The sequence below is a fragment of the Carica papaya genome, chromosome 9 (assembly GCF_054855325.1).
Source record: "Carica papaya isolate Zhongbai chromosome 9, ASM5485532v1, whole genome shotgun sequence".
Taxonomy (NCBI): domain Eukaryota; kingdom Viridiplantae; phylum Streptophyta; class Magnoliopsida; order Brassicales; family Caricaceae; genus Carica; species Carica papaya.
This window is the reverse complement of record NC_142317.1, coordinates 26702014-26718241: the sequence shown is the minus strand read 5'-3', so window position 1 is coordinate 26718241 and position 16228 is coordinate 26702014.

Sequence of the window (16228 nt, the reverse complement as noted above, 5' to 3'; positions counted from 1 at the left end):
TTTCTGAATTAAAGATAAAAGTGTTTTGAACCTTCTACGTTGGTAGTTTTATATTTTCTACCAACTTGGATAGATTACTCTATTATTTGTTGGTACTTACACACTTACTGAGCATATTAAGCTCACCCCATTTATTATTTATTTTTTTCAGATCAGGACAATCAGAATCCCACTCCTGAATAGTTAGAGACTTGCTAAGAGATCGTTTAATTTTTCTTTTAATTCGAATAGTACTTAGGGTTAATTATTTATTTTACAATAAGTATTTATTTTAGAATTTAGACATGTCTCATGGACATTGCATATCTTGAGCTAAGTATGTAAGAGATGTATGTTTATTATTTTAAAAATTTATTGCACAAAGAATTCTTATAAATTATTTTATCATATATGATGTGCGTACAGTCAGGACTGTAGATGAGAGTTCGAGCTATTATATTACCAATATTACGTTATTAAAATATTACTTTTATTTTTATACTTCTTATTTCTCTAATATAATGATTCTCAGTTTCAGAAAAATTCAACATCTCTATTTTTAGTTATAACTTACACTCTCATGATTCACTAATTAGTATAACATTTTCAATAATAAAAGATAAATTACGATACAATTATTTCTTATGATTTATGATACAGTACGATACATTTTTCACAATCATAATTGACAAATGTAGTTACCATACAGTACGATGCCGTTTTAATCTCTTTCAAGGAGGGTAATAATAAGCTCTACTATCAACGTGAACCCAGTGACAATAACAATATAACAGTATGATACGTGCACGAAGGACTAGTTAATAATACAATACAAAGGATTTCTCCATTCACAGAAAGGGTTATCTATTGTCAAAAACAGCAATGCACTCTCACACCCTTTCATGAACCCAGTAGTAGTATCAGTATAGTACGACACAATCAATTGTCTACGAGGTAAGGTTCATTGTCACCTCAATTGAATCTCATCCACACACACACATATCCTCCTTGATATAAGATTAAACGAGTTTAAAAGATTTTTGACTCATTATTTTGACACTTTAACTTTAATTATTTTTCTCTTTATTATTTATTGACTCAATTTTTTGCTAGGCGAAGGCTTTATAAAGGTAATATAATTACTTTTAATTTCCTAAGTTTCTCATACCTATTGTCTAAATTTAGTTTTGCATAAAATTCATACTGGTTTTTTATTTGAGATTCCTCACTTATAACTTCTTTATTTACTGGAAGATTAAAATAGCGACATATATATAATTTCCCATAATACTTAGTTGATTTTGACAAATTTGTAATATTTTCTTATTAAATTTTTCTTATCTTACATTGTTATGTTCTGTGAGACTTTTTCTCTTCCAGGTATCGCTTAAGTTCGTACATATTTCACTTACCATTTTCGTATTCAACTCATTTATTTCCTAATCATTTAGTCAATTAATCATTTGCCTTCCTCTATTTCCATTTGGGATAATTGGGTCCATATTATTTACTCGTTCCATTCCCATTTCATTTCTAGGTCCATTACAATCTTTTGGGGTAAATTATTTATTCCAATAACCCTCAGTTAATACCAGGTCCGTTGTGAGCCTTTTTTAGTTAAATTGATTATTCTCGCGCTTCTTTGAGTAGGCATACAATCTAGACCTGTATCAATCTAATTTTTTTTATACTCTTTCAGATTTAAGGAGAAAAGATAAATATATACTGAACAAAGTCTACCTCACATTACATTAGCATTCATGAATGCAAAAGTGATTTTTGGCTTCTTGAAATCTCTCCTCATTCTCTCTACTCCCACCAACCCTAATTTTTAATTAAGGTTTTTGGTTTCCCCTTTTATTTTGAATTAGGGAAACGCGATCTGGCCGTTGAATTTAAGTCTCCTTCCCCACTGGTCGATTTGCCTCACAACACATGTGTGGCAAGATCCTACCTGTTTGTTTAACTCCAATGTGTTTTAACATGTGCAGTCTAGATGGCTTACTCTGATTGGCTCCTCGAGACACCTTAGTTGTTGAAGTGTTTGAAATTTCTTAAATTTACCATTTTAGCCTTATTTCATGAGTTCCTTTCCTTTTAGACCTTTAAAGTTTACAATATTCCCTTAATTTCTTAAAATGTTTTCAATTTGGTCCCTATGACATGTTTTTCTTAATTTTATTTATTTATTATTAATATTCTTGCATCCATTTTATTTACTCATAAAATTAAACAAAAACAAATTTTCTTTTACATTCAAACTCTACTTCTTTTGGTTCTCGGGACCTCAATTCCCAGTTGTCACAAAATATATCTTATTTACTCATTTCTTTTGAACTTTTGGTTTGCTTGTCACTTATAAAGAAAATATAATCCAGTTTAAAAATCATACCAAGGATTAAAAAATAAAATCCAATAAAATCCAAAATTCACATCCATAATTAAAAATTATAATCTAATCCAATCGAAAATTCATATCCAAAATTAACTTTATGCTTAAATTAAGGTTAATATTCTTATTTAACACCGTCTAGATATGAAGACGTTAGTTCTATATATAGATCTAATTTCAAGTCAACTGAAACATGATGATAATACAAATTGAATAATTTTTAAAATATTTAGATATGGGAAAGACTTCTCTGAATGTAGAATTCGTTGCTTTCATTATGATCAACTCATGTCAATCTTAGTCATCAAATTGAGTACAGAGCACAACTATTTTTTTAGGAAGTCATGCTTAGTTCCTTTTTTTTGTTCGTTTAAACATGTATTTGGGTTACAACTCTAACAGTATTGTATTATTTTACTGATTTAAAAATTCCATTGACTTTCTGTACACAAATATCATATTAAGAATCAACAGAGTTTGTTTAAGTGATAAGGATTGGGGCCATGTTATGTGCTCCTATGATCATGTTGATTATACAAATAATCAATGGCAATGCATTGATGATGCTACTTTTAATGATGGGTTTAAAACTTCACCCTTTACAAAAGGTTTACCTTGCAGTAGAGAAAGGGATTAGGGCTTCAAATTTATACATCATATTGATCTCTTTATGTTATACACAGTTAAATTTTTAAACTAATAAAATTATGTCTTTATTTGGATCCAGTTCCAACTTATGCATCAACACGAACATTTTTACTACTATGCAATCATAATTAATTCCATCAATGTTGTAATACTCATTAATTTTATTATTATTATTATTATTATTATTAATTTTCAATTTATTTTATTTAGTTTATTTTGTAATTATTGAAATTTTAATTGATTGATTTAATTTAATTTAATTTAATTTAATAAAAATAAAAATAAAAATAATGATAAAATTGGGTAAAAATATTATTTGGATTTAATTGAAATTGATTTTGAAAAAAAGGGGTGAAAATTTGGATTATGAGGGTATTTTTGAAAAGAAAATCAGAAACCGGGGGTCAAAACGCTATTTAGAAAAATTGTGCCCCGTCAGCAGCCCTGGCCAACCAGGACCTGCCGCATGGCAAGGCCATGTCGACCCGGGAACGGACCACGTGGGCGATCTGCGTGCGTGCGATCGGACGGCCTAGATGCGTCCTCGCGCGCACAGACGGCCCAGATCAAGCGTGCGCACAGACGACTCAGATGCACGCGCACGGATGGCCCAGATTCAATCAAGTACGGACGACCCAGATTTAATCGCGATGGACGGTCCATATTTAATCCAAATTAAATCGCGATCGAACGGCCTAGATTAAATCAAGATGGACGGCTGTGATTAAAAGGCAAAGGGTATAAATAAACCCCCCACACCTGACCACAAAAACCCTAGCCGCCAGCCCTCGCCGGAGAAGACGAACCAGATGCCGGAGGAGTCGGCCGCCGTCACCCGCCGCCGCACTGGGGAGTTTTCCGACCGTCGATCGAGGTAAATTTCATACCCCCGGCTTATTTTTCAATGCTGAGTTCCCGTGTGGCAAAATCAGAGCCAAACTCTCGGTCAAACGGTCGGAAAACACGGCCGAAACCCAGCGGCGCCGCCGCGCCCCTCCTCGATTTTTGCCTCCGATGAGGCCCTTCCCGGCCTCCGTTTGATACAATTTTTATATCACCGTGATCACCATTCTTTTCTCTACAGGTTGATCGGAGCCAAATCACCAAAACACGAACCACACCGGAGAGCCGCCGCACCCGAGAGCACCGCCGCCGGTAAGCTTCAGTTTTTCGTTATTTTTTGGCCCCTCGAGGGCCCTAGGGTTGTTTTATCGCAGGGACCGATGCAAGTGTGGCCAAATTCGGCTGGAAACGGCCGAAAATGGCCAACCCGAGGTGAATCGCTGCCGCAAGTGGCGGCGCCGTTACCGGAGCACGACAGAGCTGCCGTGCCGGAATTGCGATATTGGCCGAAAGGAGCCCTGGGTCTAATTTAGGATTTTTTGGGACACGTGCAGGTACCAGTAGTGCGTTTCAGTTCCCCAGGAAAAATTCAGGGAAAATTAGGGACAGCTTGTAGGCGCACTGTAGAGTCGTATTCAGACCCCGAAACAAGTAAAGACCCCTCACCCTATTTCCTATCACGGTATTAAAGTTCAATAAATGATAAAACGGTATTTCATGAATCAATAGATGTGTGAAATTATTTAAGGTCGCTAATGGAGTCCGAGTTTGGTGTATTTGTCAGTCAGTTGTTGTTTGTTCTATTTTACAGTTTTAAATGCAATATGATATCTGATGTTTTCATTTCATAGTTTCGTGTGCATGTATCACTGTTTCATTGATTACGGACTGAATGACTGAGAACCCGATGTTGTGTGTTGTCTTGTTGGCATGAACTATTGGTTTGCATGTTTGTGTGTGACTTGATGATGGTGACTAAAGAAAAAGGGATAAAAGGTTATGTGAATTGGCAAACGGATAATGTGGATAGCCTGACTAGGTATCCTGGGAGATGGTGGATGGACCGGGTCCGTAGGGAACCCTACTGGGAACGTGGTCTCTCATACCAGACGGGGTATGGAGACCTTATGTGTTTTGGCGCCCATACTGGACGGGGTATGGGGACGGCCCATTTCACCCTCATACCGGACGGGGTATTGAGGTTCATGGTTTTGGTGCCCATATCGGACGGGGCATGGGGACGGCCCTGGAATCAGGTTATAAATGTTAAGGGTTCACGGGTAGCCGGACCCCTATGGATCCCCATGAATACTAGTAGACTGGTAAAAGAAGAAATATGTTTTCTGATGATTGAAATGTAAAAGTGTGATATATGTTATGTTATAAAGTTCATATGATTTCATTTGATGATAATGTTATTGCTTTCATATGTTGTTTTATGAATCTCACCGAGGTAAGTGGACAGTAAAGGTTTTTATGTTAATAAACGAGTTTATTATAAATTATGCTCCATTGGTCTTTTGTGTTTTCTACCCACCTTTACCTCCGTGGCGGTGAGATAGTGTGATGTCTTTACTGAGCTGGTGTAGCTCATTCCTTATTTAACCATTTCAGATCAGGAAGACGTTGTTCCCGAGCCCGTTCCACAGGAAGACGGCGAAGGGGACGCCTAAAGACTCCGTAGTTATAATTATAGTTTTTATTTTCGAGTTTCTCTTTTAGTTAGTTTGTTCTTTTATACTTTGAGCACGTTTTTGGTTTTAGTGTAAGGGATGTTAATCAAAATTTTTATTACGCTTCCGCATTTGACATTTTTAATACACATATTTCATTCTGAATTTCCGGGGCCGTTACAAATGTTGTTCAAATTTATCAAGTTAAACTGTAAAATAATAAAACATAAAAAAGAAGTCCATTGCATTTGCCCCTTTCCTAATGTGAAGTCAAGAATTTTTCTTACTATCGTGTTATTCTTACTGTAACGACCCCGGAAATCCAAAAGGAAATATATAATAATTTAAGTGCGGAAGCGAAATAAAAAGTTAAGGTTTACATCCCTTAGACAATAACTTAAAAGTACTAAACAAATATCACGGAATGAATTCTCTGAAAGAAACACGAGAAATGAGAAAAACAAAGGAAACTATAAAGTATCTAGCATCTACTCGCAATCTTCTTGCAGATCGGGCTCAGGAACCAGGTCCTCTTGATCTGAAATAGCTACATAAAGAATGAGTTATACTAGTCCAGTAAGGACATCACACTATATCACCGTCACAGAAGCAAATGTTGGTAGAAAATTTGAACAACCAATGGAGTAGTAGATTTAAACTAATACATTTATTTAAAATAAAACCATTTACTCTTTTACTTACCATTGGGGAATTTATGAAAACAAATTATAGAAACAATAATATCATACAGATCATAATTTCATGCACGACCAATAACATAAAACATATCATAAATTCACATTTATTAACAATAGACGAACTCGTAACCGTTTCTCGTTTCACCAGCCTATTAGTATCTATGGGGATCCATAGGGGTGTCCCCCCTACCCGTGAACCCTTTTCCTTAACAGTCTTAATTACATAACTAACCCCATATCCTGTCCGGTATGAGCGCCAAGACATTAAACCTCAATACCCCGTCCGGTATGAGGGTGAAGCGGGCCGTCCCCATACCCCGTCCAATATAAGCGCCAAATGACCAAGTCTCCATACCCCGTTCGGTATGAGACAACGTTCACGGTAGGGTTTCCTATGAACCCTGTCCGTCCACCATCTCCCAGGATATCTAGTGAGGTTGTCATCTTATCTATTTATCAGATTACACCCCTTTCCTATTTTTCCTTAGTCTCCGTTACCAAATCAAACATAAATACCTAAACAAGTAAACATGCATCTGACAATGCAATCATATCTTAGATTCTCAAAATCAAATAGTGGTCAAGTAAGATAGTAATACATGCATTTAAATCATACAATATATAAACTAGATACCATCATGCTTTTAGACTGTAAAATAAATTGACAGAAATCGACAAAAAATAATGTCCGATTTGGGCTCTATTAGCAATTCGTAATTAATCAAACACATCCATTTAATTTGTACAAAAGACCGTATTATTATTTATTTGAACTTCAATTCTATAATAGGAAATAGGGTGAGGGGTCCTTACTTGATTTGACGTTGAAAAGCTAAATGGCTTAGTACGCCTACAGGCGATCCCTGGGTTCTCTAAATTTTTCTTCGGGAATTGAAACGCGCGTACAGTACCAATAAATGTCCCATATAACCTAAAAATCAGACCCAAGGCCTACTCTGCCAATTTCTGAAATTCGGCACGGCGTCTCCGCCGTGCTTCGGTGACAGCACCGCTGCTTGCGTCGGTGATCCGCCTTGGGTTGGCTGTTTTTAGTCGTTTTTGGCCAAATTCAGCCAAACTTGCATCAGTTCCTATGAGAAAATACACTTAGCGCCCTCGGTTGGCCAAAAAAATATAAAAAACTGAAACTCACCGGCGGTGGGACTCTCTGGTGCGGTGGCTCCTCCAACTCACGTTGCGGTTTGGTGTTTTGCTCTGGTCAACCTGTAGAGAAGGAAACGGTAATCACAACGGTGGAAAAGTTATGCGAAACAGTAATTGAGAAAGGCCTCATCGGAGGCGGTTTATTAAATTTCCTACGGCGGCGGCGCCGAAGCGGCCAATTGGCTAGTTCTTTCACTCCGATTTGGCAATGGGTGGGTTTAAAATTGAATTTCGTGCAAGAGGGGAAATTTTTACCTTTTTTGGCGGGTGGCGGCAGTTGGGCTATCTTCTCCGGCGAGGGGCTCTGGCAGCTAGGGTTAGGGTTTGGGTGCGGATGAGGTTATTTATACTCATCCGCTTTTAATTTGGGTCGTCCATCACTTTTGATCTGGACTGTCTGATCGCAATTAAATAAAAAGTGAATCTGGGCCATTCATCGCGATTCAATTTGGGCTGTCCATGCGCTATTTCAATCTGGGCCATCCGTGCGTGCGGGAACGAACCTCAGCCGTTCGATCGCGCGCACGTGGATCACCCACGTGGCTCCCCCCTGCGTGGCCTCCTGCATCAGTCCCTCTGCCACCTGGCCCATCCTGGTTGGTCGGGGCTGTTGACCGGGCATCTGACGTGGCGTAATATTTCTAAATTACGTTTTGACCCCCCGGTTTCTGATTTTTCTTTCAAAAATACCCCCATAACCCAAATTTTCACACTTTTTTTCCAAAATTATTTTCAATTAAATCCTTAACTAATTTTTTTACCCTTTTTATTATTATTATTATTATTATTTCATTAAATTAAATTAAAATAAAATAAACCAAATTAAATTCAATTAATAAATAATTATATATATAAAAATGAAAAAATTAAATGTTGGGTGTTACAAATAAACTAAATTAAAGTAAATTAATAAATAATTATATATATTAAAATCAAAAAATTAAATGTTGGGTGTTACACTTACAACTTATGTTTCATATGCATTTTTATTTTGACTTTTGACCCATTTAAGGCAACATGTTCTTAATTACAACCTTTTGACACTGCTAAAACTATTAATCAAAATTTTATTGGATTATACACGATCAAACGTTTGATTAAAAATTTGGATTAATTGAAGTATTATTAAAGTTTGCTACAATATCGATAATTATGAGAATGGAAAATTTTGATTCTTTAAAAGACCTAACTATGTTCTTGTATGAGTTTCATATTATGTAACTTTGATTATTTTCTCACCACCTAAATTACAAAAACCCATGCACATGTTTAGTGCAATATTTTATAAAATTGTGGTGTCGATTTTGATGGAAAAATAATCAAAGGACATTATTGATCGTCATTAACATCCTAGATCGATATTTCAACCATTATTATTAAACGCATAGACATAAGGAAACCATAACTTGTACTTAGTGTTAATAACTATGAGGTTTTTTGCTCTCTTGTATTCTTAGTTAGTTACAAGAATAAAGATAATTTGATATTAAAGATAACAACTAATAGTTTGACCTAATTGCTTCAAATAAAACCTAGTAATAATTAGTACATTGGCTAATACAATTCAAGCACTATATGGTGCACGTATATTTAGTCACCACAAAGGAATCTTCATTGAGCTTTTGAAATATTTTTTCAATTCTCTTAAAGTGACTGACAATAACATTACAATTTTCTACTATATATTAATTGATATGTATTAGTATAATTAAAATTTGTTACTAATCCTAACTTAAGAAATTCAACTAGAACTTAGAATTACAACATCTATTTGGGCATTTATAGAATTAATTCTTGTAGTTGGGTGATAAAACAAAGTATTATTTAGGATTTCACTATAAGTATAAAAATATTGCATTTTTGTTGTCTCCGTTTGATTAAAATTTTAGTTGTCACACAAAGGTTCATTCTTAGATATGTTAAATTTGACACTACCATGATTTGAGCCACTTAATTTGTGTTTTGGTATTAACTAAAGAACTTTATCGAGGCCATTTTCAATTGGGTTTACATCTAATATCTACATTAATATAAGGTTTTTAACTATATTGATGATCATTTAATTTTAACACGTGCTTTAACGCAACTAAAATACATAAGCCACGGTTAAATTTTTAAGTACAATGAGAATTTAAAAGTGATTTTTGTTTCAAATCAAAGACTTGGACCATAGAAAGAGTTAGTAAAAGTTTAAACTGACTCATGACTTTAAAGAATGATTTTTTCTTATAAATAGTGGTACAATGACTTTCATAATGTTTAAATGCATTTTATGTAATATTTTAAAGCATATTATCATTAAGGAAGTTAAATAGAAAACTCATAAAGAAATGGAGAACAAATGTAGAAAACTAATACTAAATTTTTTGGATACTATATTTTGAGTAATTATAGCACTGGACAGAAATTATTCATGTGATTAACGTGACCAATTTTATAAATATCTTTCTTAATAAGTCTAGTTATTAGCTGAAACTCAAGGAAAAGAATGATAGGATAGGTGAAGTGAGCTTTTTTGCTCCTTTTTTCTAGAACCTTTTCGACATCCCCATAGAGTTAAGGTTAAGCTTGTTAGCTTCACCTTTTATACGCAAACCATGTTTGCCACAACCTATTTAATATTGTGAAGGACATGAAGAATGAGTAACCCCCACCCCCATTTACAAGTCTACTGAATATGATCCTCACCTTAAGATGAAACCGTTTATTCTTAATTCACAAACATAAATTGTGGTTAATGCAAAAAATCATAAGTTGGTGAATTTTCACAAAAAGTTTTTTGCAATAATTTTAATATCTTCAATAATATTATTTCGTGTTGGACAAAATAAAGTTTATTTTAATTCTTTTTCTCTATTTCATTTTTTCTTTATTTCCATATTTATCTTTTTCTTCTATGGTGTCATGATTTTTTAATTGAGAAAAATCTTTAGTGATTTAAATTCTCATTGTCATCTACTAAATTAAATATTTGATTGTATTCTAATCCATAACTTTTTACTAAAATGAGGAAAAAAGAACTTCAATTTTTTCGAATAACTTATCTCCGTCCAAAAAAAAGAACAAAGTCATAAACGAATTTATAGATGTGATATTTTGTGTTCAAATTTTTTTTATTAACTAATTAAATATATTTCATAAAATCCGTTTGAGATATCCCTTTTAGATATTTTTCTATCCCTAGATATATCTTATTTTATTCATTTCCTTTAACTCTTCTTGTAGTTACCATTTATAAAGAAAATATAATTAACCCAAAATTAATATCCAAAGTTAAAAATATAATCCAATCCAATCAAATTTTTATCAAGAATTAAAAAATATAATCCAATCTGATCCAATCTAATCCAAAATTCATATCCAGAATTAAAAAATATAATTTAATCCAATCCAAAATTCATATCCAAAATTAATTTTTATTTAAATTAACATGAATATTCTTGTTTAAAACATTTTAAATATAAAAAGGTTAGTCTATAAATATATCTAGTTTCAGCTCAACTAAAACATCAAAATATTACAAATTGAATAGTTTTTATTAGTTTTAAAACGTTTAGATATGGGAAAAATTTCTCTGAATGGAGCATTGTTGGTTGCTATCATTATCATCAACTCATGTGAGTCTCATTAAATTGAGTAAAGAGAATGATTATTTTTTTAGTAATTCTTGCTTAGTTCTTATTTGTGTACGTTTAAACACATTATTGGGTTACAATTATAATATTAATGTATTATTTTATTGATTCAAAAATTACACGGACTCTTTGTACACAAGTATCCTATTAAGAATCAACGGAGATTGTTCAAGCGATAAGGATGGCGACCACGTTAAGTGCTCCTATGGTCATGTTTATTGTAAAAATAATCAATGCCAGTGCATTGATGATGCTACTTTAAACAATGGCTTTAAACCTTCACCCTGTTGAAAAGGTTCTCCTTCCAATGGAGAAGGTGGAGAAAGGCATTAGGGCTTCAAATTTATACATCATATTGATCTCTCTAATGTTATATACAATTAAATCTTTTAACTAATAAAATTATGTTTTTGTTTGGACCTAATTCAGATTCATGCATTGGCATGAACATTTTTACTATTATGAAACCAAAATTAATTCCATCAATGTGGTTCAAATTTATCAAGTTAACTAACAAGTAACAAAACATAAAAAACAAGTCCACCACATATGCCCCTTTTATGATGTAAACACAAGAAATTTTATTAATATTACATTATTCTTACAACTTTTGTTTCATATGCGTTTTTATTTTCACTTCCGAGCCATTCAAAATAATGAGTTGTTAATTACAACCCTTTGACACTACTGAAACTATTAAGCAAAATTTTACTAGATTATAGACAAATTAACGTTTGATTTAAAATTTTGATTAATTGAAGTATTGTTAAAGTTTGCTACAACATCGATAATTGTGGGAATGGAAAATTTTTATTCTTTAAAGGCCCTAAATAAGTTCTTGTGTGGTTGTAGATTATAAAATTTAGATTATTTTCTCACCACTTGAAGTACATAAAAGCCATGCACATATTTGGTGTAGTATTTTACAAAAGTGTTGTTGTCCATTTTGATGGGCAAATAATCAAAGGACATTATTGACTGTTGTTAACTCCTACACTGATATTTCCATCGTATTACCAAATACATAAACATAGGAAAACTGTAACTTTTATTTAGTTTAATACCTATGAATAAGGAAAATTTGATAGCAAAGAAAGCTACTAATAATCTCACTCAATTGCTTTCAGAAAAACGTAGCAAAAATTACTACTTTCACTAATAGCATTCAAGCACCATATGGAGCATATATATTATAGTCACAAAAAAGAATCTTAATTAAATTTTCAATTTTTTTTTTCAATTCTCTTAAAACCATTGACATTGAAACCTCACTTTTTTACTATATAGTCTTTGAATATGTATTAGGACAATTAAATTTTGTTGTTAATCCTAACTTAAGAAATTCAACTAGAACTTAGAATTACAACATTTATTTGGGAATTTAAAGAATTAATTCTTGTAGTTAGGTGACATAAAATATAGTATCATTTAGGATTTCCTATGAGTATAAAAAATATTGCATTTCTCTTGTCTCTATTTGATTAAAATTTTAGTTGTCACAAGCTTCATTCTTGGATGTGTTCAATTTGACACGAGCATGATTTGTTCCACTTAATTTGTGTTTTGGTATTAATTAAAGAACTTTATCAAGAACATTTTCAATTGGGTTTGCATATTATATTTACATCTAATATAAGGTTTTTAGCTATATTGATGATCATTTAATTTTAACATGTGCTTTAACACAAGTAAAATACAAAAGCCACGGTTAAATTTTGAAGTAAAATGAGAATTTAAAAGTTACTTTTGTTTCAGAGCAATGATGTGGACCATATAAAGAGTTAGCAAAATTTTAAACTGATTCATGCCTTTAAAGAATGATTTTTTTTATAACTAGTGGTACAATGACTTTCAAAATATTTAAATGCATTTTATGTGAAAATTTTAAGCATATTATCATTAAGAAAGTTAAATACAAGACTCGTAAAGAAATAGAGAAAAATGTAGAAAACTAATATTAATTTTTTTCCGCACTATATCGTTGAGTAATTATAGCACCAAACATAAATTATTCATGTGATTTATAAGACAAATTTTATAAATATCTTTCTTAACAAGTCTATTAACTTCACCTTTTATAGGCAAACTGTGTTTGCCACAACCTATTTATTATTGTGAAGGACATGAAGAATGAGTAACCTCCACTCTCATTTAAAAGTCTACTAAATATAGTCATCACCTCAATATAAAACCATTTATTCTTAATTCACAAACATAAATTGTGGTTAATGCAAAAAGTCATAAGTTGGTGAATTTTCACAAAAATTCTTTTTCAATAATTTTAATATCTTCAATAGTGATAGCTCGAAAATGCCTTTGAGTTAATTTCTCGTGAGAGCAAAAGAAGAGGAAGAAGGTTCACGGTCAAAAGAAGGTTATAAACAATTAGGAAGGTAAGCCTTCTTAAGTTTTAAAGTCCTATTTCTTTTAAATTTTTGGGATTATTTTTTGAATTTTGTGTTGGATATTTTTGATTCAAGAAAATGATTAAAAATTATCCTAAAACTTTACCAGATTTTTGAGAGGAAAATGTCATAAATAAAGTTAGAACTCTACAGAAAGTAAGATTACGACTGCTAAAGACCTAAGGTAAATGGATATTATGGATTCATAGCTTATGTAATTTTGAAGTATTTTACGTATTTTCAGTATAAAAATGAGAAAGTGTTCGATTTGTCTTTCGTATTTGCTAAGTAATTATTTGTTAAATTTTTACTTTGATATAAGTGTTATTTCGCTTTTTGTTTTTGAAACGTGATTTTGATATGTGTGCATCACTTATTATAGTAAGGAGTTATTCCGAAAGCACCTGCTTATGCTATGCGTCAATGTGGCAATACATAATCGTTCCTATTAAGGTGTATGGGGAAACAATCTGATCTGCGTACCTTAACCATTCCGTATTCGAAGAATAACAATTTTTCAAGGTACTCATGTATGTCGTTCCGTGTTCGGGTACATGGAGAACAAGTGATAAGTATGTGTGCCTGCGTATAATATATGATAACTGATTGATCCTCCATAATAGTGACGAAGTATACAATGAAGTGATTGTGAATCTGTTTTTTCATTTATGCATTCGTCTTCTAATTTGTATATCTATTTTGAAAAGATTATATAATATATGTTTTGTTGTGTATAAAGAAATTATATATTGCATTTACTATACTATGATTTCATAATATCACTTATCGGGATATTTTATCTCACCCCCTATCTCCCTCTAGATACTGAAGATACTGCTGCACAGTGAGTGGTGCTACGAAAAAAATTTTTGAAGCTATACTATGAGATTAAGGTTACTATTTCATACTTTTGTTTAGTATTTCATGTAAGCAAGTAAATTTAGAGCTTCGTACATATGTTTTTGTTTTACATTTAAGAGATGTAACACTTCGGTGACTCTGTTATAATTAATAAAGTTAAGTTATTTTACTTAACTTTACTCTATATTATTTAAATAAGTATGCTCCGATCATACCCTATAAGACAGGGTATGGTCCGTGACAAGTGGTATCAGAGCACAATTCCACGACATCCCTTGAATACAAGGCTTAGGGTTACATAAGACTTAGATAAAGTTATGAAAAATAGTGAAAAGCATCTAAGCTCGAATTTCATAAATGTAGGAAATGACAAGGATATTGAGAGAACAGGCACAAGGAGTTTCAAAAGACCCAATCGAGGAGAGTCTAGATAGACTCTTGCATATAGTCGAAGGCTTGGCTATGGTGGTAGGTCAACACGTAATCCATGGCCAAAGTGCTACTAATGATAATAATACTAGTACTAGTAACACCTAGTCGATGGAGAAAAATAACAGAAAACTCAATGAAAGATTCAAAAGGATGAGCCCACCACCATTTGCTGGAGCAACCGACTCGATATTAACCGAGCAGTGGATCATGAAGTTGGAAAATATGTTTGAGGTTTTTAGCCCTACTTTAGAGCAAAAGGTATAATTAGTTACATTCATGTTCAACGGAGCTGTTGAACACTAGTAGCGCTTGAAGAAAGGATCCCTAAGGACAGCGATCCTTTGGGAAGCATTTGGAGCAACATTCTATGGGAAGTATTCTCCTGAATTTGTTCGAGAACATAAAGAAATGAGTTCCTAGAGTTAAAGCAAGAGAATATGAGAGCTGTAGAATATGCAGAAAAGTTCAAAGAGTTGGCTCATTTCGCGCGCAACTTTGTAGCAGATGGAAGCCTAAGAACCAAGAAATTTCAAAGAGGCCTGCATAAGGAGATCTGGGGTAAAATCATAGTTCTAAAGACTAATGACTGCTAAGAAGCACTGGAACGGGCCCAGATTGTAGAAGCAGCTACAAAAACAGTCCCACAATAGATCTAGCAAGTTCGACCATTCATACCAAATAATAAAAGGAAGACTCAAGAGCCCTAATAACTTGATAAAAGGTAGAAGATGGGTCTCATAGTCCTAGCACAAATGCCAGAGCATATATGCCCCCATTGGGGAAAGAACCATGGTAGTAGACTTTGCTACAAGCTGACAAATGGATGTTTCAGATGTTGTAATACCCAATATCAGATCAAAGAGTGTCTTATCAACAAAGAACAGACTAAGGCAGGAACTCAAGAAAGAGTATATGCCCTTACAGAAAGAGATGTTAAAGCCTCCTAGGATGTGATCCAAGGTATTTTTACTATCTCTAGTACCTTGGCTAAGGTCTTAATAGACCCAAGATCTACATACTCTTTTGCATCACATGAGTTTTTTCATCATTTGAACATTAAATAATCACCTTTAGATTATATATTAGTAGTGTCTACTCTAGCCAATAGGGACTTGACCACTAGTACATTTTGCGGAGCATGTATTTTGGGGATCGCCAATAGAGAGTTATTAATAGATCTCATACTCTTAGATATGCTTGATTTTGACGTCATACTAGGAATAAATTAGTTGACTGCGTACCATGCCAATATATGTTGTCATGGGAAAATAGTTACCTTTAACATTCCCAATAATACGGCCTTCAAATTCAAAGGGATTAGGGAGCCCCAACATCTATATCTCATATCTTGCATTCAAGCTCAAGGATTACTTGAGAAGGGATGTGCAGGCTATTTGGCTTATGTAGTGGAGAATAAAAGTAAAGAAGTCAATCCACAGTAGATACCCGTGGTGAAGGAATTTTTTGATATTTTCTTAGAATAACTTCTACATCTACC